The 22,174-nt window shown below is 47.1% G+C and overlaps 1 protein-coding gene across 4 annotated transcripts in view; it reads right to left on the reverse strand.

Moving 5' to 3' along the window:
* The window catches only part of CORO1C (coronin 1C), a 75,705-nt gene that overhangs the window by 52,981 nt on the left and 550 nt on the right, over positions 1-22,174 (reverse strand). Inside the window, exon 1 of one of the 4 annotated variants that reach the window (XM_084761427.1) lies at positions 21,691-21,829. The exons of 2 other annotated variants lie outside the window; for them this stretch is intronic. The gene's annotated coding sequence lies outside the window, so the exon portion shown is untranslated. Of the gene's footprint in view, positions 1-15,830; positions 15,934-21,690; positions 21,830-22,174 lie in introns of those variants that run through there. One more of the 4 variants, XM_084761428.1, reaches the window with a different exon arrangement.

Consider the following 22,174-nt stretch of genomic DNA (forward strand, 5'->3'; position numbering starts at 1 on the left):
TCCACTAATCTCATTTTTTAAAATGGGCTGGAGAGATGGCTCAGAAGTTAAAAGTACTGTCTGCTCTTCCAAAGGTCCTGAGTTCAATTCCCAGCAACTACATGGTGGCTCACAACTATCTATAGTGAGATCTGGTGCCTTCTTCTGGTGTTCAAGTGTACATGTGAACAGAAAACTGTGTAAGTAATAATTTTTTTAAAAAAGACCACCATCTCGACATTTTCCTGTTTGAGAAGTTGCCTGTTTAAAGATTCATGCAGATGTCTTTTCTATGGTGCATATGAAAGGAAACACATCCTGTGAGAGACGCAGGAAAACCCCTATTAGCAGAATCCCACTAGCAGCTTTGCAGATGCCATCCCAGTGTGAGGAATTCACAGTGGGCCTCCAACACTCCCTCAGCAGCAGAGACACAGAGCCTCCAGAGCCACCATGAGGAAAAGGCCATGCCCCGAGAAGCTGCTGTTTTTATGACAGGCTCTTTTCAAATATTTTTAAGAACAGTATGGGGTTAAGTGATGGCTCAGCAGTTAAGAGCACTGGCTTCTCTCCCAGAGAACCTGGGTTCGGCTCCCAGCAACCAAATGATGGCTCCCAATTGTCTGTAGTCTCCAGTCCAGGGACTCAATGCCATCGGTACACAAGTGGTACAAAGACATATGTATAGGCCAAACATTTAAGTACAAATTTTGGAAATAAACTAAAAAGAATAGTAAGATAGCAGCTGAGGCAAATGTCTTAAACAGAGTCTCCTTTAAGAAGTAAGAAATGTAAGTACAACATCCACCTACATAGAACAGTCACAAGAGGGGATCAACAAAGCAGACCCAGGAGGTTCCAGCACTCATTTCCAGGAACAGCGGCCGCCCTTCTTCAATCTGTCCATCAGTGATGCTCAAAGAATCCTAACAGACCACACAACTTCACTGCACTTGACACTATGTGTAGTAGCTCACACTTAATCCCAGCACTCCAGAGGCAGGCAGGTTTCTGTGACTTCATGGTCCGCCCTGGTCTACAAAGCAAGTTCCAAGCCAGTCAGAGCCACACAGTGAGACCCAGTTTCAAAAACAAACAAGGAAATAGGGTCTGCCTAATTTAATATATATTTTATGTGTATGGGTGTTTTGTCTTCATGTCTGTCTGTGCACCTCTTGCACGCCTGGTGCCTGAGGTCAGAAGAGGATGCCAGATCCTGGAGCTGTAGTTACAGATGGTTTAAAGCCACTATGTGGGTGCTGGGAACCAAACCCAGGTCCTCTGCAAGCGCAACAAGCACTCTTAATAATAAAAACTATTTTAGAGAGATGACCACTTGCACAGCAAATATCACACACAGCCAGATGTGCTGAGCCACAGCTGGGGGAGGGGTGGTAAGGGGCTTTCGGATCTACACGTCTGGACTTGCAGTCCTGTGTTAGCTACTTGACAAGGAGGCTGCAAGTACAGGAGAGGTTCAGTAAATGTTCAACCTATCGTGTGACAAGAGCCGCACTCAGGAAACCTCCAAGCAACTTCTCCTCAACCACAGGACAGACTGGCAAACCTGGGGCATGTTTCAATTCCACAGCCCGAACAACCTGGTTCTAAAATGTTTCTAGAGATAGAGACAAAGAAAATAGAATTAAACCTGAGGGGCCAGGCCTGGGCCACAGGAAGCCTAAGGTGGACTGACTCCAGGCTCTGCATTTTTCAGCCTCTCTCAGAGACACCATGCAACTGGCCCAGAGAGAAAGAATTCCTGACAGTCACAGTGACCCAGAGCCACAAAGGATGGGCATCAACTTTCCTGCTTTCTCAGCACTAACTTCGTTATCACACATCCCTTCTGCTTCTCATGGTCAGCATACAACAACCCTCAGAGCCGTTCCACGGGACGATGCCTCAACACCCACAGCTACACAGGCTGGCTTCGTGACTTAAATATGAAACTACGAGCACTTTACGAGCACACGTAAGAATGTAAACGCCAGCCGGACATGGTGGCGCATGCCTTTAATCCCAGCACTCGGGAGGCAGAGGCAGGCGGATTGATGTGAGTTCGAGGCCAGCCTGGTCTACAAAGCGAGTGCAGGACAGGCAAGGCTACACAGAGACATCCTGTCTCGGAAAAAAAGAAATAAAGAATGTAAACGCCAGAATGCAGAAATGATTCTGGATGAACTATACTGAGATGAAGCCACACCTAAGGAGTTAATCCTCACTTCTGCCACTGCGTTCAACTGTCTGAAAACATGGAATGATCATAAAGCACTAGAAACAGGCATGCACATACATGTGTGCACACAGACACATGTGCTGGTGCACACATCCATCAAAAAACGCAATCCCTAAAGGCAAAATAGTGCTGATAGCGCTCTACACATTTTGAAGCTTTCTAGAACTTTCTTTTTCGTTTTGTTTTTCAAGCGAGGATTTCTCCATGTAGCCTTGGTTGTCCTAGACTTGCTTTGCAGACCAGGCTGGCCTCAAACCCACAGCACTTCACCTGCCTCTGCCTCCCTGAGTGCTGGGATTAAAGGCGTGCACCACCATGTCCAGCTTAGAACTTTCATGTTTTACAGCTTGAACTCATTTTCAGAAAAGTTAGAGACTACCTAAAATGAAACATTGCTGAAAACTGAGAGTAGAATAACATCATGCAAATGCCTGCTCCACATCACCACGACAAGAAAGGGACCATGGCCAATATGAACATAAAGCAACCAAGCAAGAACTCACGCTCACACATGTATCCAGAGATCCTGTGAAACACAAACGCACCATGACAGACAGTGAGAGTCAGCTAAGGAGGGACGCCTGACAAAGACAAACAGTGATTCTGCCCTTATTAAAGCAGGATGCTAGGGGACAGCCCTAGCTCTCCAGCAGAAGTGTGTGTGTGTGTGTGTGTGTGTGTGTGTGTGTTCAAGACAGGGCTTCTCTGTGTAACCCTGATTGTCTGGCTGTCCTGGACTGGCTTTGTAGACCAGGCTGGCCTTGAACAACAGTGATCCACCTGCCTCTGCCTCCCCACGCTGGGTTACAGGCGTGCGCTGCTACACCCGGCTCAGAAGGATACTCTCACTGCAGAGCTAACTTGCAGAGATGCTTGCTTAGACTCTCTCCTGTCTCCTAATCCTCTGCTCATTTCCGGCATCTTTACAATAACAACTGCTTCTCCCTGTCCCTGAGCTCTCAAGGACGAGAAGTCCCAGTGAAGAGAGTTTAGGTTCTCCCTGAAGCAGAGCGCAGCTCCGCAGCCAGAGACCACCCATGGCTGCAGGCATCTCCCAGAGGCCTCCATACAGAGCCAAAGGAGTCCCAGGGGCTCAGGCAGCCAGAGAGCACCCATGGCTGCAGGCATCGCCCAGGGCCTCCGTACAGAGCCAAAGGAGTCCCAGAGGGCTCAGGCTGAGTGCAGAACTTCTGCAGACAGGAACATCCCAGCGTGTTTCAACACACTCCAGCTATACTGATGACCTACTTTTCTTATCAACAAAGGAGAAGGGGGAAAAAGACTGTCCAAACTTGCTAAGTTTGTTTTTCACTACTTACTCAATGGCATTTCTCCTGCAATAAAATTATAATAATTCTTTGGAAACTTTATTGTCTCAAGAACGGAAATTAAGGCTGGAGAGATGGCTCAGTAGTTAAGAGCACTGGCTGCTCTTCCAGAGGTCCTGAGTTCAATTCACAGCAACTATATGGTGGCTCACAACTATCTGTAATGGGATCTGATGCCCTCTTCTGGGTGTGTGTGAAGACAGATTACTCATATGCATAAAATAAATAAATCTCTAAAAAATTAAAAAAAAAAAGAAAAAGAAAAAGAAATGAAATCAGCCAGGTGTGGTGGCGCACGCCTTTAATCACAGCATTCGGGAGGCAGAGGCAGGCGGATCGCTGTGAGTTCGAGGCCAGCCTGGTCTACACAGTGACTTCAGGACAGTCAGGGCTACATAGAGAGACCCTGTCTCGGAAAAAAAAGAAAAGAAATGAAATTACTGGATTCCTGGTCTGAATAGTAATATAAAATAAGAAGGCATGTTTGTGAAGAACCCTCTAAGAGGGCCGGAGAGACGGCTCAGTGGTTAAGAGCAATGTCTGCTCTTCCAGGTCTTGAGTTCAATTCCCAGCAACCACATGGTGACTCACTACCATCTATAATGAGATCTGGTGCTCTGGTGCCCTGCACATGCCTATGATCCCAGCACTCGGGAGGCAGAGGCAGGCGGATCTCTGTGAGTTTGAAGCCAGCCTGGTCTAAAAAGTGAGTCCAGGGCCATCAAGGGTACATAAAGAAACCCTGTCTCAAAATACAAAAGCAAAAACAAACAAGCAAACAAAAAGAGCCCCCTCTAATACTAGCCATAGATACAACTAGCAACATCATGAAACAAAATGAAGCCAGGCATGACCCTGGACCCGGGATGCTAAGGCAGGAAGGCTGGGTTAGGCCTACCCAGCAATGCAGTCAGACACCGTACTTTTTTAAGCCACAGCTTCAGTTGAGGACTCTGGTGTCTTTTCTAGTAGCCTATACAAGCATGGATGCATGAACACACACTCCTGATGATGTGTCACAGGAAGCTGCAGGCGCTGACAAGAAACTGGTTCTGGCGACAGACAAGTTCACCCTGGCTGTCACCGATAACTATAAAGTGGGGAAGGGAACCGAACTGTTTCTTTACCATTATGCAAAGCCCAAGTCTACAACTCTGACCATCACTGGGACTCAGCTCACTCCTCCCTGGGAAAACATGCATGAGCCACTGAGAACAAACTCATCTCTAATATCACAGGGCCGCACACAGGCCACACGCAAACGTGAGCTCTGAGCAGGTCCTTACTCTCTCGTCCATCTCTTCATTCCTTAGCAAGAACTTAAGCCCCAGCCATGTGCCTAGACCGCACTGGACACTGCAGGAGACTGACAAGCACCTGCTGCCACACAACTCCACACAGGGCACAAGTGAGCTGAACGGGAGGAGGACAGCAGCACAGGGTCTGCATCAAGGGCCAGGCACTGAAGCCTGACGATGGCAGCCGGGAACAGAGGAGGCAGTAAGACATCAGCATGCTTGAGTCACACAAGGTCTAGGCCAGGTTAAAGATTTCACCTTTACCTGCAAAACTTTGGGAGCACATGAGCGCGTGCGCTCTCTCTCTCTCTCTCTCTCTCTCTCTCTCTCTCTCTCTCTCTCTCTCTCCCTCTCACACACACACACTCTCTCTCTCCCTCTCTCGCTCTCTCTCTCTCTCCTTCACACACACACACACACACACACACTCCACTGTTGAAGTCTGGTGTATGACAGCATCACTTTGGCATTTTAAAAGCTGCCCTGAATGCAGCTGGAGGACGGGCACGCAGGCAGGACCCCTGAGCACCCAGGGACGCACTGTCCAGGCCAGCAGTGACAGTGCCAGAAGAACCAGGTCAAAGGGTGGAGTCAGAAGACTTGCTGCCGCTGGATTTCAAACATCTTATTTGATAAGAAGGGCATTAAAATTGATCCTCACACTTAAAAATTAGCTGTGACTACAGAGGCATGTGTGCTACTGCACATGAATGGAGGTCAAAGGACTGGAGGAGCCGGTTTTTCCTTCCACCTGTGGACTCTGAAGACTGGACTCAGCGGCCAGGCCTGCATGGCAAGCACTTTTACCCAGTGAGCTGTCACACTTTGGATCCATGCAGCCAGATGGCTGCTGTGCACTCCCACCCAAAGCAAGAGCCGAGGACAGCTGACCTCCCACCTCGGCAGCTGCTGCGGGCCAGTCTCATAGAGGCCAGGTGCACAGAGACAGCACCAAAACCCTTTTCAGAATGGTAAGTGGATCTGCTGCTGAGGGCTGCACTGTAGCTCAGAGGTGAAATGCTTAGTCTGTGGGAAGCCCCAGGCTCAGCAGTAAACAATAACCTGCCTCCCCCCATACACACACACACACACACACACACACACACACACACACACACACACGCATTGTGTTTTGCTTAAAATAGTGTATTGAAAGGAAATAAACTGGGGAGGCTACTTGAAAATAAAATTAAGTATGGGTGTGGGTGGTGGCGCGCACCTTTAATCCCAGCACTCGGGAAGCAAAAGCAGGCAGAACTCTGAATTTGAGTCCAGCCTGGCCTACAGAGCAAGTTCAGGCTACACAGAGAAACCTTGCCTCAAAGAAAGAAAGAAGAGATTGGGGGATGTTCAGGAAAGTGACTCTTACAATCCCTACCCTAAAGAGGGTTATATGGCAAAAATGACAATATTAGTACCCTCTCAACAATTTAAGAAGTTGCAAGAATGTAACTCTCTGGGGAAAATGAGTTGCTCCAAATACTGCACAGCTACACAATTCTTAAGAATGTCTGAGTCTCTGGGCGTGGTGGCTCAAGCCTGTAACCACAGCACTTGGGAAGCAGAGGCAGGTGGATTGATGTGAGTTCAAGGCCAGCCTGGTCTACTGAGCAAGTCCAGGACAGCCAAGACAACACTGAGAACCCCTATCTCAAAAAACTAAAAAAAAAACCAAAAAAACAAAAACTGTAAAAAAAAAAATCTAAGTCCCCAGCACTCAAGAGGCAGAGGCAATTGGATCTGTAGAAATGGCTCAGGGGTTAAGAACACTTGCTGTTCTTACAGAGGACCCAGGTTCAATTCCCAGCATCCACATGATGGCTCACAATCATATTTAACTCCAGTGACACCCTCTTCTGGCAGGCACACTTCTAGTGTACAGATATATAAGTTAAAATAAACATTAAAAATATGAAGAAGGGGGCTGGAAAGATGGCTCAGCGGTTAAGAGCACTGACTACTCTTCCAGAGGTCCTGACTGAGTTCAATTCCCAGCAACCACATGATGGCTTACAACCATCTATCTATATAATGTGATCTCATGCCCTCCTCTGGCCTGCAAGGGTACAAACAGGTAGATGACTGTATAATAAATAAATAAATATTTAAAAAGAAAAAATATGAAGAAGAGGAGGAAGAGAAGGAGCAGGAGGAGGAGGTGGAAGAGGAGGAGGAGGAGGAGGAGGAAGAAGAAGAAATGGCTCCATCAGTAAAGTACTTGCCAGGCAAGGATTCTGGGCATGAATCTGATCTCGGTTCCCAAGCCAACAACACCATGCACACCGTGGGCCTCCAATCTCAGCTCTATGGTAGAGGAGCAGAGGGATCCCCAAGTCTCACTGGCCAGCCCATCTAGCCAAACCAATGTCAGTTCAGTGAGACCTAGCACCAAAAGATAGGCAGTGATGGCACAGATGTGTCAACCTCTAGGCACCCCCCCCCCCAGCACGCGCGCGCTGTCTGTAGGAATCTCTAAAAACTACAAGAAAAAGCAAACACCTACAGACATACAAATGTGGTGCCCTCTAGAAACTGCCAGAATGGCATACAAACACCCACATACACAAATACAATTACAAAACAATTCTTTTCTGTTGCCACTTATAACACCAAAGCCCACACTTTTTCTCAAACTATGCTGTGTACAAATGACTTCTAAGTGACTGGGACACTGAACAGGGAAGCAGTGGCCATCTGCCCTACCAAGTCACCTGCACCTCAATCCCTCTGGGGCTGGGCCAGGAGTCCCCACAGGCTTCCTTCGGCCCTGTGCCTCAGGGTGATGTGCAGTGAGGATTTGTGCAAGGTAGTGAGTCAGTGTGTTGAAGGGACCGCTAACCCTCACCTGGAACACACCAGGCTTTTCCTGGCCACCTCCACAGAGACCGCAGATGATCACGAGCATCAGTCAGCCAGTGAGGTCAGCGCCTGTTTAGCTCACCAGCCACAGCTATGAAGACTCCCTAGCGGGGCAAGGTGCTACATGCAGCCTATCACCTCAGCACTCCAGGGGCCAAGGCCACACAGTGAGTGTGAGGCTAGCCTGGGCTACAGAGTAAACCAAGCAAGGAGCTGGGACGATGAACACCTGTTCTTAGACAGTGCCGGCATGGGTTCCAATCTCCAGCACCCACATAGAACCTGGGGGTGGCTGCACAAGCCTGGACCCCAGTACTGTGGGACTGAAACAGGCAGGTCCTGAGTATCTCTGGCCAGCAGGCTTAGCTGAAATGGCAGCTTCTGGTTCAGGGAGGACGCTGTCTGGAGGCAGTGATGCAGAGACTGCGGAAGAGTCCCAACACTGCTCCAGCCTCCACACGTGGATATGCACAATCCCCACTACTGACAATATTCTGAATTTATTCAAGAACTCAACCTAGAAAACTTGCAATAACCAAACGTGGACTGGCGAGATGGCTGAGTGAGAGTAAAGCTGCTTGTGGTTACACCTAATAACCTGAGTCCCTGAGTTCCACCTCCCAGCCCCATGGTAGGAAACTGTCCTCTGAGCTCCAGAGATGTCCAGTGGACTCTGAACTAAATAAATTAATATAGGAAGTTGGGTTTTTAATGAAAATACAAGTGAGTTTCTACTCACGAGTATGGCATTTAGCAATAACTCCGTTACTCGACTCACCTTGATCAAGTGCCGGCTGGTGCCGGCTGGGTTATCCTGAAGAACAAAAGTACTTCTAACATGCTTGACCTTCAAGAAACGCAGACTATAACTGTTCCCCTTCTCCAACTAGAAACCAACTCGCACTTCACTTAGTATTTAATTTTTACTACTTTAATCCAAAAAGTAATTCCTTGGTGCTGGCAGAGGGACCACTAACAAGCACCACAGACTGGCTTCTACCTTTGTTAGGATCATGTCTAAACGTACTTTTTGGTTTTATCTGTTTGTTGTTTTTGTTTCTGAGACAGGGTCTCACTCCACAGCCAAATTGACCTCTAAATGACAGCAATCCTCCAGCCTCTGCCTTCTAGGTGCTAATATTGCAGGGTGAGCCACTATTCCGGGCTCCTGTATGCAATTTACATTCTTCTCAGCCAAGCACAGTGAGTGAAGGCAGATCCTAGTATCAGAATCTGAACAGACCCAGCCACTCTGCACTGCTCTAGACCAAGCCAGAACCACCACACACCCTCGCACACGGCCACCAACACCAACTCTTCCTTCAGGCCCACACATGCACAGTCACAGGCAAAGAACACGCATGCATGCGGTCTACAGAAGCTGTGACATGCTCTGTCTTATCAGGCCCTGAATCCTGGCACTCCAGATGCAGAGACAGGAGGATCTCTCTGGGCTCAAGGCCACCCTGTCTCAAAAAAACAAAACAGCGGGGCAGTGGGGGTGTACACCTTTCATCCCAGCACTGGGAGGCAGAGCAAGGCATATCCCTGAGTTGTAGGCCAGCCGGGTCTGCAGAGTGAGTTCCAGGACAGCCAGGACTTGAAAATTAATTAATTAATTAAAAACAAGAAAAATGCTTTTGTACACTTTCAAAGTAAGCCAAAACATTAAGCTGTAACAAACCTTGTAAACAGAAAGCCACTTAACTATGCCAGGAAAAATCAAGTCCCTGAGCTTGCAAACAACTGGTCCAAAGCCTCCACTCGGGAAGTACCATTTCCCAAGTCTGACATAAGCAGTGACTTTTTGGTATGTGTTTTTACAAAGGAGCAGAAAGCCAGTAAAAGAATACAGTACCTCTGGCCACTGCAAGCTTGTAACAGTCAGCACACAGCTGTAATCCTCTTCCCAAGGGTCACAGGAGCCTTCCCACTCTAGTCCCCAAATGGAGGAGGGAAAAGAGGGAGGAAGAGGAAGCCAGGAGCATTCTGAGAGCACCAGCAGATTCACTCTTACAGGGAGGCAGGCTCCTTCCATTCCAGCGGCTAAGGCATCCTCATGTGGGTTCAGCCTGAGCCCACCAACTCAATTGTTCTCCTGAAACCTTGTTACCCTGAACACCAGTAGTTCAGAGAGAAATCTGAAGGAAGGAAATGCTTTTCAAAATTACTGGGCTGGAGAGATGGCCCAGCTGTTAAGAGCATGCACTGCTCTTGCAGAAAGCCTGAGTTTGATTCCCAGCACCCACTTTGGGCAGTTCACACCCACCTGTTACTCCAGCTACAAGGATATGACACCTCCAGTCTCTGTAAATCCCAGCACCTGACACACACACTTATTAAAAATAAAGTACATCCAGGCAGTGGTGGCGCGCCTTTATTCCCAACACTTGGGAAGCAGAGGCAGGCAGATCTTTGTGTGTTCAAGGCCAGCCTGGTCTACAGAGCAAGATTAGGCCAGCCAGGACACAGAAAAACCCCGCCTTGGAGTGAGGACCACAAAAAACCAAAACCATCTTTTTAAACAATTGTTAGCGTGAGGCTAGGCATGTAGATCAACTGGTGGACTATTGCCTAGCACAAAGCCCAGAATCTGACCATCAGCACTACATAAATGCTCATTTATAATCTCAGCACTCAGCAAGTAGACATGATGGTCGTATGTTCGTGGTCACCATTCCCCACAGGGCATCCGTGAGTGGAATGACACACCACCTGTAGCTGTCATGACAACAGGACAGTTTAGTCTGAGTCATTTGCTGGGCTCCCGCAACTCAGAGGTCAGCTGAAGCAGGGGAGTAGGAGCTTCAGAGGAAGATGAAGAAGGCAGACGAAGTCCTTGGAAGGCCAGCGTAAGCATGGGCGCCGCTCAGCCAAGGCAGGGCACCGCTCAGGGACCGCAGCACCGCTCCTACCCCTCTTCCACAGGAGTCTTAGCCAGCGAGACCCAGAATTCCACCACCACCATTAACAGGTCTCTCACGCACAACTTACAATGCTGAGTCTAGATTTTAAAGGCCACCAGCGCTCCAAGCGCCTGGGTTCTCTGTACTACAATTAGTCCTGAGTTGAAGAGGGCCTGCAGACACGTCCTCAGAGAGCACATCTGGGTTCAGGGCCACTCAGGACTCCACAGGTCGTCACAGCTAGTTCTTACGAAGCTCAGCCTAGCACATTCAAGACCCCCTCACACTGAAGTGGCAGTCTTAGGGAAAACTAATAAAACCTAGTCTTCCAACTTCCTGCTGAAGCTTTGCCATAAACACAGGAGAAAACCCAGGGCCGCCACCCTGCTCCCACGAGACGGACAGCCCAGACAGCCCAGAGGAAAGGCGCTTGTCCTGAGAGCTTATGACCTGAGCTTAATCTCTAGAACCAACTAGAGATGGAAGGAGACAACCAATTCCACAAAGCTGTCCTCTACTCTATACCTAAGCCACAGCACATGCACCCATTACATACACACCATACACACACACACACACACACACACACACACACACACAGTAAATCTAAGACAGAAACAGTCAACACATCTGACCAAGTATCACACAGAGAGCAGCGGCCTGCCCTTGTCGGCTCCTGCAATCAATCCTCTTGCTTGCCAAGAAAAACTAAGATGCCAATGTTAAGCTAAAGATACTACTGACCACAAAATGAGCTCAGCGGCTCCCTCGTAACGTAGCTGTTCTCATAAACCCTAAGTTTCGTTCTCAGCTCCAGGAATCATCCTCGGTGAGCCAACACACACACACACACACACACACACACACACACATACACATATACATATATATGTATGTTTTGTAAAGTAAAATTTGAAATCCTTCTGCTTAATGGAGACAAAAAAAATTTTTTAAAAGATTTATTTATTATTTACACAGTATTCTGCCCACACGCCTGCCTGCCCACCACAGGAAGACACCAGATCTCATTACAGGTGGTTGTGAGTCACCATGTGGTTGCTGGGAATTGAACTCGGGACCTTCAGAAGAGCAGACGGTGCTCTTAACCATTGAGCCATCTCTCCAGCCCCTGGAGACAAAATTTTATGTAAAAATATACAAATATCACTCAAAAGGGTTTATGTCATTTATTTATTTACTTACTTATTTGCCTACTTAACTTTTTGGTTTTTTGAAACACGGTTTCTTTAAGAGCCCTGGCCGTCCTGGACTCACTTTATAGACCAAGCTGTCCTAGAACTCAATGAGATTAAAGGGGTGCACCACCAAGACCAACACCTTTATTTCTTAAATACAGAAATTTCACTTGAAATAGCCCTGGCCCAGGGTTAGAGAGATGGCTCAGAGGTTAAGAGCACTGGCTGTTCTTCCAAAGGTCCTGAGTTCAATTCCCAGCAACCACATGGTGGCTCACAACCATCTATAATGAAATCTGGTGTCCTCTTCTGGCCTTCTGGCTCACATGCAGGCCAAATACTGTATAAATAATAAATCATTAAAAAAAAAAAAAGCCCTGACCCTAGTTCTATGGGGCTTGGGTACTTAGTAAATTTCTAGAAATAATATTAGATGTATTTTATGTGCATGAATATTTTGTGTGCACATGTATCTGTGTCCTATATGCTTGCCTAGTACCCTTGGAGGTCAGAAGAGGCTTCAGGACCTCTGGAACTTGTGTTACATACAGTTGAGAGCCACCCTGTGGGAGCTGGGAATCAAACCCACTCTGCAAGTGCTTTCCAAGCCACTCCAGCCCTAGCTATTTAATATATTTATGGAAGAAACACTTAGTTCTAGAAAAGGTAAGAGTGTGTGTGTGTGTGTGCGCGCGCGCGCGTGTGTGTGTATGAGGCCCTGGACACTCCCACTCCACTCCTCCCTTTAATATAATTGATCATATGTATTTGTCTTCCTTGCTATGTTAGGAAAATGAAGCTCGCAGTCTAAGAATCAGGTTATATAAAAATACTGCATATAAATAGCAGATATAAATATTGACCAAATAATTTCAAGTTTGGTCCAAAATGAATATTTGGGTATAGACTTATTACAAATGTTTAAGTAGAGTTTTTTTTTCTTAAATTTGAGATACATTGCTTTTAACATCTCTTTTTCTTTGTAGGCATTACAAATGTTAATAAAGTCTTATTTTTTTTCCTAATGTATGTTATATTAAATAAAGTGATGACTGAAATAAAAAGAAAGTAAAATATAAAAATACAAATAATTTTTAAAGTAGCTCTCTTTGCTGACTGCTGATGACAGCTCAAGCTCCTGTGTCCCCAACACATCACTTGGGCAGCGGGAATTTTTATATGAATAAGTCAGTCTCAGTTCTTTACCTCCCTAAGAATGAAAGGAATTAGAATCTTTAACTGGGAAAGAATGTTGACAGCTATGAAAAGGAATTTAAGTGTGTCTCATGTGAGGTAGGCAAATAATGATTAACCCTTCTTCTTCAGGAGAGCTGCCTCCAAACTCTGTCAGTACACACCAAATGCAGACAACAGCCCCAAGACCCCTCCCCTCAACCCACCACCAAGCTCATCCCAGAAATAACTACAGCTCTGTTCACTGGAGAAAGGGCCTCAGCAGTGTCAGCACCTGGGGACTCAGTTCCTCAGTGTGGCACAAGCAATGCTGGTGCACCACACCACATGTGACTTGACTAAAGCAGGCTGGCCTGGCCGCCTGGAAGCAGAACAGCCCCAGGGAAGAAGCATGATGCTCACTCGTCCAGCAAGAGACACAAGTGCCGTCCCCAACAAAACCCAGCTTAACTAACCCTAAAACATTAAAACAAGGCCAGGCGCATACACCTTTAATCCCAGCACTCGGAAGGCAGAGCCAGATGGATGGCTGTGAGTTCGAGGCCAGCCTGGTCTACAAAGTGAGTCTGGGGCAGCCAGGGCTACACAGAGAAATCCTGTCTCAAAAAACCAAACAAAGCAAACAAAAACAAAAACATTAAAAATAAAACTGTGATCATGGTGGATCATAACTGAAAAAAATAAAAGTGAGGAATGCAGTCCTCAACCCCCAGAACCATTAATTTATTCATATAAAAATGCACACCGCCCAAGTAATGTCTGGAGACACAGGAGCCCAGTTGTCATCAGTATTTAGCAGAGGGGTCTACTTGGCCAGGTGCACACCTGTCACCCTAGCACTCCAAAGGCTGAAGGCGATCTCTAGCTCAAGGCTATCCTAGACTACAGGACAAGTGCCTGGCCAGCCTAGGCAATACAGCAAGACCCTGTCACACGCAAAAACTAGGAAGTGAAGTCTACCAAATCTTATCCAAGACCTGCCATACTGCCACATTTCCCCAGCAGGCATCCAGAGTGCTGAAAACATGGACCAGTCACCAACGTTTTCAAGCAGGCGCAGCCAGAATGTGTGAGAAGAGCGCGTGGCAGCGGCTGCAGTGACAGCCCTGGGCCTGGTCTCAGTTTGTAGGTCTGGCAGAAGCCCAGGGTGGACGTCAGGAGAAGGCAGACATAAACTGGGCCACACTTCAAACTGGCAGGGCCACACTATAAAAAGGAAGCTGTTTTTAACATAAGGACCCACACTGTACTACACACCCATCTTATCTTCAAGCTATAAATGACACAGAGGACAGATGGCTCCCTGCTCTTGGGCGACTGAGTCCTGAAGGCTCCTGTGAGCAGTCATTAGGATGCTCCAAGCTGGCAGCTGGATTCAAAGGTCTACAGTGGTACCTCCCAGGCAACAGAAAGAGCACTCTCAACCCCTAAAGGCAGCTTGAGGCTGCAAGACATGCCATTCACAGTTTGTAACTGGAAATGCTTGTTTTTATCATTTTTCCTTTTTCTTTCCTTTTGTTCTTTCTTTTCTCCCTTGGTCTGTTGAAATAGGGTCTATCCACATAGCTCTGGCTGTCCTGGAACTGACTCTGTAGACCAGGCTGGCCTCAAATTCAGAGATCTACCTGTCTCTGCCTCCCAAATGCTGGGATTAAAGGTGTGTGCCACCATGTCCAGCTCTTTTGAGTGTTTCAAAGTAAGTTTCTATACGCATGCCCAGAGGCCAAAGGTGGCTGATCCCTAGAGATGGAGTTACCAGCCTATGAGCTGTCCACTGGGGGTACTGGGAACTGAACGCAGGTCCTCTGCTAAAGCAGTACACACTCTTAACCACTGAGCCATTTCTTCAGCCGCTGATTCAGTTTTATAAACAGATAATTACATGTGTTGTTCTACAGCAAACAGTACTGACAATTACACCCTGAGCCTCCACCAAGCTAGTCCAGCACGCTACCCCAGGGCTTCACTGAGCCTTGGCTGGAGCTGTGAACTACAGAGTGGAAGGCAGGCATGGCGGTACACATCTACAATGCCAGCACTCAGCAGAGGGAAGCAGAGACCCCAACCAGCTGCAGGGGGCTTCTCCAAAAGCTGGACGAGAGCCCGGTGCCCCAAACCCTGACCAGTCTGCTATCTGGAGCTCAGTCCTTGTCCTTAAAACTAACAAACGGAGCCGGGCGTGGTGGTGCATACCTTTAATCCTAGCACTTGGGAGGCAGAGGCAGGCGGATCGCTGAGTTCACGGCTAGCCCAGTCAACAAAATGAGTCCAGGACAGCCAAGACTACACAGAGAAACCCTGTCTCGAAAAACCCAAAAAACAAAAATTAAAAAAAAAAAAAAAGCAAACTAACAAACGGACAGCCAAAGTGAACACAAGTGTAAAGCCGAAACTAGGGACACACGTTTCAACAGGCAACTCCAGAGAGGTGTAATCCACAGCCTCACTCTCAGCACCTCCCCTCTGAAAACTAAACATCCTCCCCTCTTCAGAGGCTGAACTTGAATTCAATGTCTAAAATGCTCAGGCCGGGGGCTGAGAGATGACTCATACAGGGGCACAGGATGTGGCTCTGCAGAGTCCAGTTCCTAATGTCCTGGCCTTACTTTGCAGACCAGGCTGGCCTCGAACTCACAGAGACCCGCCTGCCTCTGCCCCCCTGGGATTAAAGGCGTGCGCCACCACACCCAGCTAGAACTGCCTTCTTTACCACCCTGCCACTGCAATGAATGAAAGAAAATGTGCCCCCAACTGGCTTCTCCTTTTACAGACAGTAAGTGCAATGCTGTTCATCAGAGCATCAGAAAGGAACGTAGCTAACAAACACTTACTCCAGTCAGGTCCTGTGGGAGACACGAAACCATAAGCACTCAGGAGGCAGAGGCCGGTGGGTCGCTGTGAGTTCCAGGACAGTCAGGGCTACATGGTGAGATCCTGTCTCAAAACAAATAAGTATGTCACCTTATACTCAAGGTCTACTCACTCTTGAGTCCACCACAGTCGCAGGTGCTGCCACTGACCAGCCCCATCAAGGCCAGCCTGTGTGCACCTATGAGCTCAACCATAGCAAACCATTTGCCCTCCTGAAAAAGGCTGCATCCCTACCGTTACTGTTCATCAGAGAGACAGAGCCAGACAAGTATACCCGGGCCTCGGGAAAATGTCTCAGATTCAGTTGGTTTTGTTTTATTTTGTTTTGTTTTGTTTGGGTTTGGTTTTTCAAGACTGGGTCTCTCTGTGTAGTCTTGGCTGTCTTGGACTCACTTTATAGACCAGGCTGGCCTCGAACTCACAGCGATCCACCTGCCTCTGCCTCCCGAGTGCTGGGATTAAAGGTGTGCGCCACCACGCCCGGCTTCAGCTTCAGTTTTACAACTGGGCACTTTTGCCAGAATGGAGGGTGGGAGGAATTGCCCTTCCCTCACGCTTTCTATAAATGTAATAAAGATGTCAGCAGTCAGGAGCCCACTGTCTTCAGGATGGTCCCTGCTAACTTCTATAAACTGTCATTCACCCAGTAAATACCCAGTGGGCACCGGTGACTACGCTATGAACAAGAAGGCAGAACCTCTGTCTACCACCCACGGGCTCATCCTTGCGTTCTGCCTCCACTGGGAAGACAGCTTTCACAGCAGCTGCTCGAATCAGGTCTAGATTCTTGTAGCAGACAGCAGTGATAAACTATGACATCTGAGGGCAGGAGCAAGTCGTCAAGGAGTCAAACCTCCCAAAGGACAAGAAGGATCCAGAAAGTAGGAGGGAGTGAAGTAATGAGCACCACAGGAGGCCTGAGACCTGACAGTCAGGGAGTGGCCTGGAGACAGGGGAGCACCAGTGCAAGACAAGGCAGGCTGCCATCAGAAACTATTTCCATCCACAGTCACACTCACAGGTCTGGAGCTGGCAGCACAGCTCAGCTGCTGAAGACAGTCACAACACAAACCTACAAGTCAGAGCTGGAGCCCCAGAACCCATATTAAGCTGGAAGTTGTCTTTGTAGCATATGTGCCCACATATGTACATCATTCATGTGCACATGCACGCGTGCGCACAATCACACACCCCCACACTCCATTCACATACATGAGCATCATTCACACACACACCCCCTTCACGTGCACACAGTATCACTCACCACACACACATACACCCAAACATCATTCATATATGCACGTCAAATGAAATGAAAATTAATCTGACTTATTCTGGAGAGTGGGCAGCTACAAGATTTGAAAAGCAACCCTTTCGCTCACCCTCTCAAAGTGAGTTCGTTCAGTTCTTTCCCCAACCCCTCACATGTGGCTCTTCACTCACAGAACCAAAATGCCAGAGCAGGTAGGAGGTGGAGGCCAGCCTTGGGTAGAGTGAGACGTGATGCAAAATAAAGAAAAAGAGAAAGAAAAGAAAACAACAAACTAGACAGTTAAAATGTGATTTACCATCTAGGTGAGCAATTTCTAGTTTGCAAGAAGTGACTACTTATGAAAACTTAGTTTTGTGTTTCAATGGATGCTATGACAAAAAACCAACTCACAAGTGAGAAAAAGAAACAGTATGTCATGTAACTGAAGGGTGTTTATAAAAATAACTCTTAAAAGCCGGGCGGAGTGGCACACATTTTTAATCCTAGCACTCGGGAAACAGAGGCAGATGGATTGCTGTGAGTTCAAGACCTCATCTACAAAGTGAGTCCAGGGCAGCCAGGACTGTTACACAGAGAAACACTATGTCAGGGGAAACAAAAAAAAAAAACAAAACAACAACAACAACAAATCTCTTGGGCTGGAGAGCTGGCTCAGTGGTTAAGAGTACTATCTGCTCTTCCAGAGGTCCTCAGTTCAATTCCCAGCAACCACGTGGTAGCTCACAGCCATCTACACTGGGATCTGACACCCTCTTCTAGCATGTGAATACACATGCAGCTAAGGCACTCATACACATTAAAGAAATAAATCATTTTTTAAAAGCCTCTTAAAATTGTTTTCCATGTTTACCTAATTAAAAAAAAAAATCAACGAAAAATGTTTTTCCTTGTAAAAATTAAAACATAATTTCTATTTTAAAAACAGGCAAAGCATCTCAATAGACAGGTCTCCACAAAAGACATGCAAGGCCCACTGATCTCATGAACCAATGCTTGCTATCACCTGTACAACAGACACCAGACCCACAAGGTGCTACTCCACAGAGGATGGCAGAAAACAGCAAGTGTTCACCATGAAGACGCACAAAAGCCACAGCCTTCACTCACCACGGGATAAAAGTGCCAGCCACTGCAGCTGCTCTGGAAAACACAATGGCGATTCCTCCAAACAGTTAACACAGGCTCACCAAATAACCAGCAATTCCACTCTCGGGTCAATATTCCAGAGAAAAGAAATGCATTTTCTCATGCAAACTTACACATGAGTGCACCCAGCAGACTTCTTTGTAGTAACTAGCCCAGAAGGCGAACATCCAAATACCCATCAGCTGCGAATGAGGAAACAAAATGTGCTATGTCCATACAATGAAATAACAGTTCAAGCATAAAAAGAATATTCTGGGGCTAGAGAGATGGCTCAGAGGTTAGGAGCACTGGTGGTTGTTCTTCCAGAGGACCTGGCTTCAATTCGTAGCACCTACATGGCAGCTCACAACTGTCTGTAACTACAGCTCTAGAGGAGTTGCCACCCGCACACAGACATACATTCAGGAAAAGGACCAATGCATATAAAAACTAAAATAAAAGTTTGTTGTTTTTTTTTTTTAAACTAAAAAAAGAGCCGGGCGTGGTGGCTCTCGCCTTTAATCCCAACACTCGGGAGGAAGAGGCAGGCAGATCACTGTGAGTTCAAGGCCAGCCTGGTCTACAAAGCAAGTCCAGGACAATCAAAGCTACACAGAGAAACTGTCTCGGAAAAAATAAATAAATAAATAAAAATAAAAAATAAAGAACATTCCATATGTGCTACAGAATACACAAATCTTTTTTTAAGATTTTTTTTTAAGAACCAGACATGCTGGCGCATGCTTTTAATCCCAACACTCGGGAGGCAGAGGCAGGCAGATCGATGAAAGTTCAAGGTTAGCCTGGTCTATAAACTGAGTTCAGGACAGCCAAAAGTAACACAGAGTAACCCTGTCTTGAAAAAAACAAAAACAGATTTTTTTCTTTTTTAAATTTTATGTGCACTGGTGTTTTGCCTGCATATATGTCCTGGAGTTGGAGCTAGAGACAGTTGTGAGCTGTCATGTGGGTGCTAGGAATTGAAGCCGGGTCCATCTTAAAAATATGCTAAATAAAGTGAGAAACAACAGACCTCATACTGAATGTTCCTTACGTAGTATGTCCAAGGGCAGGAAATCACACAGAGGAGAGCAGTGGTTGCCTGACTGGGGAGGGAGAGGACTGATGGGAAGCTGCTAATGCACACGGCCTCCTGTCTTGGGGAGATGAAATACTTTAAACTGAGTGCAGCGGTTAATCGGCTGCGACAATACCACACTCTGGTGAACTGTACACCTCAGATGACCTAAAGTGCATGCTATGTGAGTTATAGCTCAATAAAGCCGCTATAAAACAAAAAAGAAGCCACTGTGCGCTGTCAGAGTGCTAAGCAGGTGCTAAAATAGTAGCGAATCTTGTTTGTGAACTTCAGAGAGCCTCAACTAGGGCAACGAAAACCCAAGAGATTCCATTACTCAACATCTAGGTCCTAGGCCATGCTGAAATATTCATGAAGAATTCCATGTTTTAATACAGAAGGCCATCTCTAGTTTAAAAGACACAGGCAAGTACCACAAGAGTTCTGAGACACAGAGACCAGCTGACAGAGGAAAGCCATCTAATACAACACAAGCCCGAGAGCCACACTGGTCAGAAGGCTGCAAATGAAAGCAGCTCTCACTGTGCCACGCCCAGGAGAGGTCAGGCTCTTCAATTACTATGTTTCTAAAGCACCAGTTTGTGACCTATCAAAATATGAAATGAATATTGTGCCTTCCTAAAGATCTCAGTCTTCCAATCCCCACTTATTTGGCTAAGAAACTAGGAACACCATTTCAAACATTCTATCACATAAGGATTTGAGCAACTCCCCACACAGCTGCAGTGGATCCCACGAGTAATGCTTAAAAATGGTATTTAACAGTCCTGAGTCTAATCCTAAATTATACATAGACACAAATACGGATTAGCGTGATCTAGTCAAAGTAACACATAACTCTGGAGACTTTACTACTGCCAGCAGTAGATTTATGATAAAAAATTCATAGCACTTGGAGGCTGGAGAGATGCTCGGTGTATGAGCACTGGGGCTCTTGCAGAGGCCACAGGTTCAGTTCTCAGCACCCATGCAAGTGGCTTGCAACCCTCTGTAACTGCAGCCCCAGGACTCCCACGGCTCAGGCCTCCAAGGGTGCACTTACTGTACATGCACATACCCACCACACACATATAACTTAAATAATAATATAAAATCTTTTAAACCCAGCCTGGAGTACAGAGGGAGTTCCAGCACAGCCAGAGCTGTGTTATACAGAGAAACCCTGTCTCGAAAAACAAAACAAAACAAAAAACCCAAAAAACTAAAAACAAAATCTTTTAAACCCATCAGGCTTCAATGTACTGTCCACAACTAAAACACAACATACACACACACACACACACACACACACACACACACACACACACACAAAGCAAGTTCCTGCTTCTTTAAAAAGTGTGTATGACTTTTCTATCAAGTCTGTTTGTGTGACTGCCATCTACCAAAGACAGGGCACTTCTAGACCCATGATACAAGGCAATTCTACTTTACCTCACTTTTTTTTCTATTTATATATTCAGTCTTAGTTAAAGTTACTATTGCTGTAATGAAACACCATGACCAAAGCAGCTTGGGGAGGAAAGGGTTTATTCGGCTCACACTTCCACATCACGGTTAATCATCAAAGGAAGTCAGGACAGGAACTCACACAGGGCAGGAACCTGAGGGCAGGAGCTGATGCAGAGGCCGGGGAGGGTGCTGCTCATTGGCTTGCTCAGCCTGTTTTCTTATAGAACCCAGAGTACCAGCCCAGGGGTGGCCCCACCCACAATGAGCTGGGCCCTCTCCCATGAATCACTAATTAAGAAAATGCCCACGGGCTTTTCCTACATCTTATGGAGACGTTTTCTCAATTGAGGCTTCCTCCTCTCTGATGACTCTAGCTGGTGTCAAGTTGACAGAAAACTGTCCAGTACAATAGGCCACCTCTTAGATTCGAAGTTTAATGCCAGATTGTCCAGGCAAACACTACCGACTATAAAACACACCTCCAAGTCTCCCTAGGTCAGCCTCTTAACCTACGCAGAGCCAAGCACTTAACAGCCTTTATACCCTCTCTCCAGCTTTTCCAAAGGCTGATGAGCTACCACCTATTTGCCTTTGCGACTGAACAGGCGGCAGGAAACAACTGCTTGTATTTAATCATGTCCCTCCCTGCCTCTGCCGGCAAGCCCTCGTGTCAGGGATCTGCCAGACAAGGACAATGAGATGCATTATTATTTAGGGTGACTAAGAGCTTCATAAGTACTGTTTTAGAATATAATCCCGGCAAGGACGGCCACTGTACGGGGCCACAATATTCTGTGCCAACCATTTCCGAAACTAAACATATGTGGCACTGTGTATAAACACACTCTGCGGTCAATTCTTTTTAAATGCTCACAGGAAGGGAAGGCCTTAGATCTTGCAATCCTGGGAGAGATGAACAACTTGCAATTTGCTTCTCACACTGAATCCCACGACCGAAATGTGTAGAGCAAGCCGTTCCGACACCACAAAACAAGGGCAGCCTACATGAACGCCAAATATAGGATGTGATTCTAAACCACGACGGAGTGAAGCCTGCATTTCCTTTTCCAGCCTGTAAAAAAAAAAAACCCTTTGAACACTCCCAAAAAAGGACGTCGGGGCCGGCACCTCCCTCCGGGAGGAAGCCCCTTTCTTCTCGGCAAGCCCTGCAGCCGGGCCACTTCCCCCAGCGCATTCACATCACTGGAGAGACAGCGCTGCTGTGCGGACGCCCGCCGGGGAACCGGCGGCGGAACGGAGCTGGGCTGGGCGTCCCCACCCTCCACATCTGATGTCATCCTAGCCTTCTCGGCGCGGCTGAGCCCCACCTGCCCCGCGGGTCACTAGGTTCCGCACCG

Source organism: Acomys minous (genome assembly GCF_964271855.1).
Source record: "Acomys minous genome assembly, chromosome: 16".
Lineage (NCBI taxonomy): Eukaryota > Metazoa > Chordata > Mammalia > Rodentia > Muridae > Acomys > Acomys minous.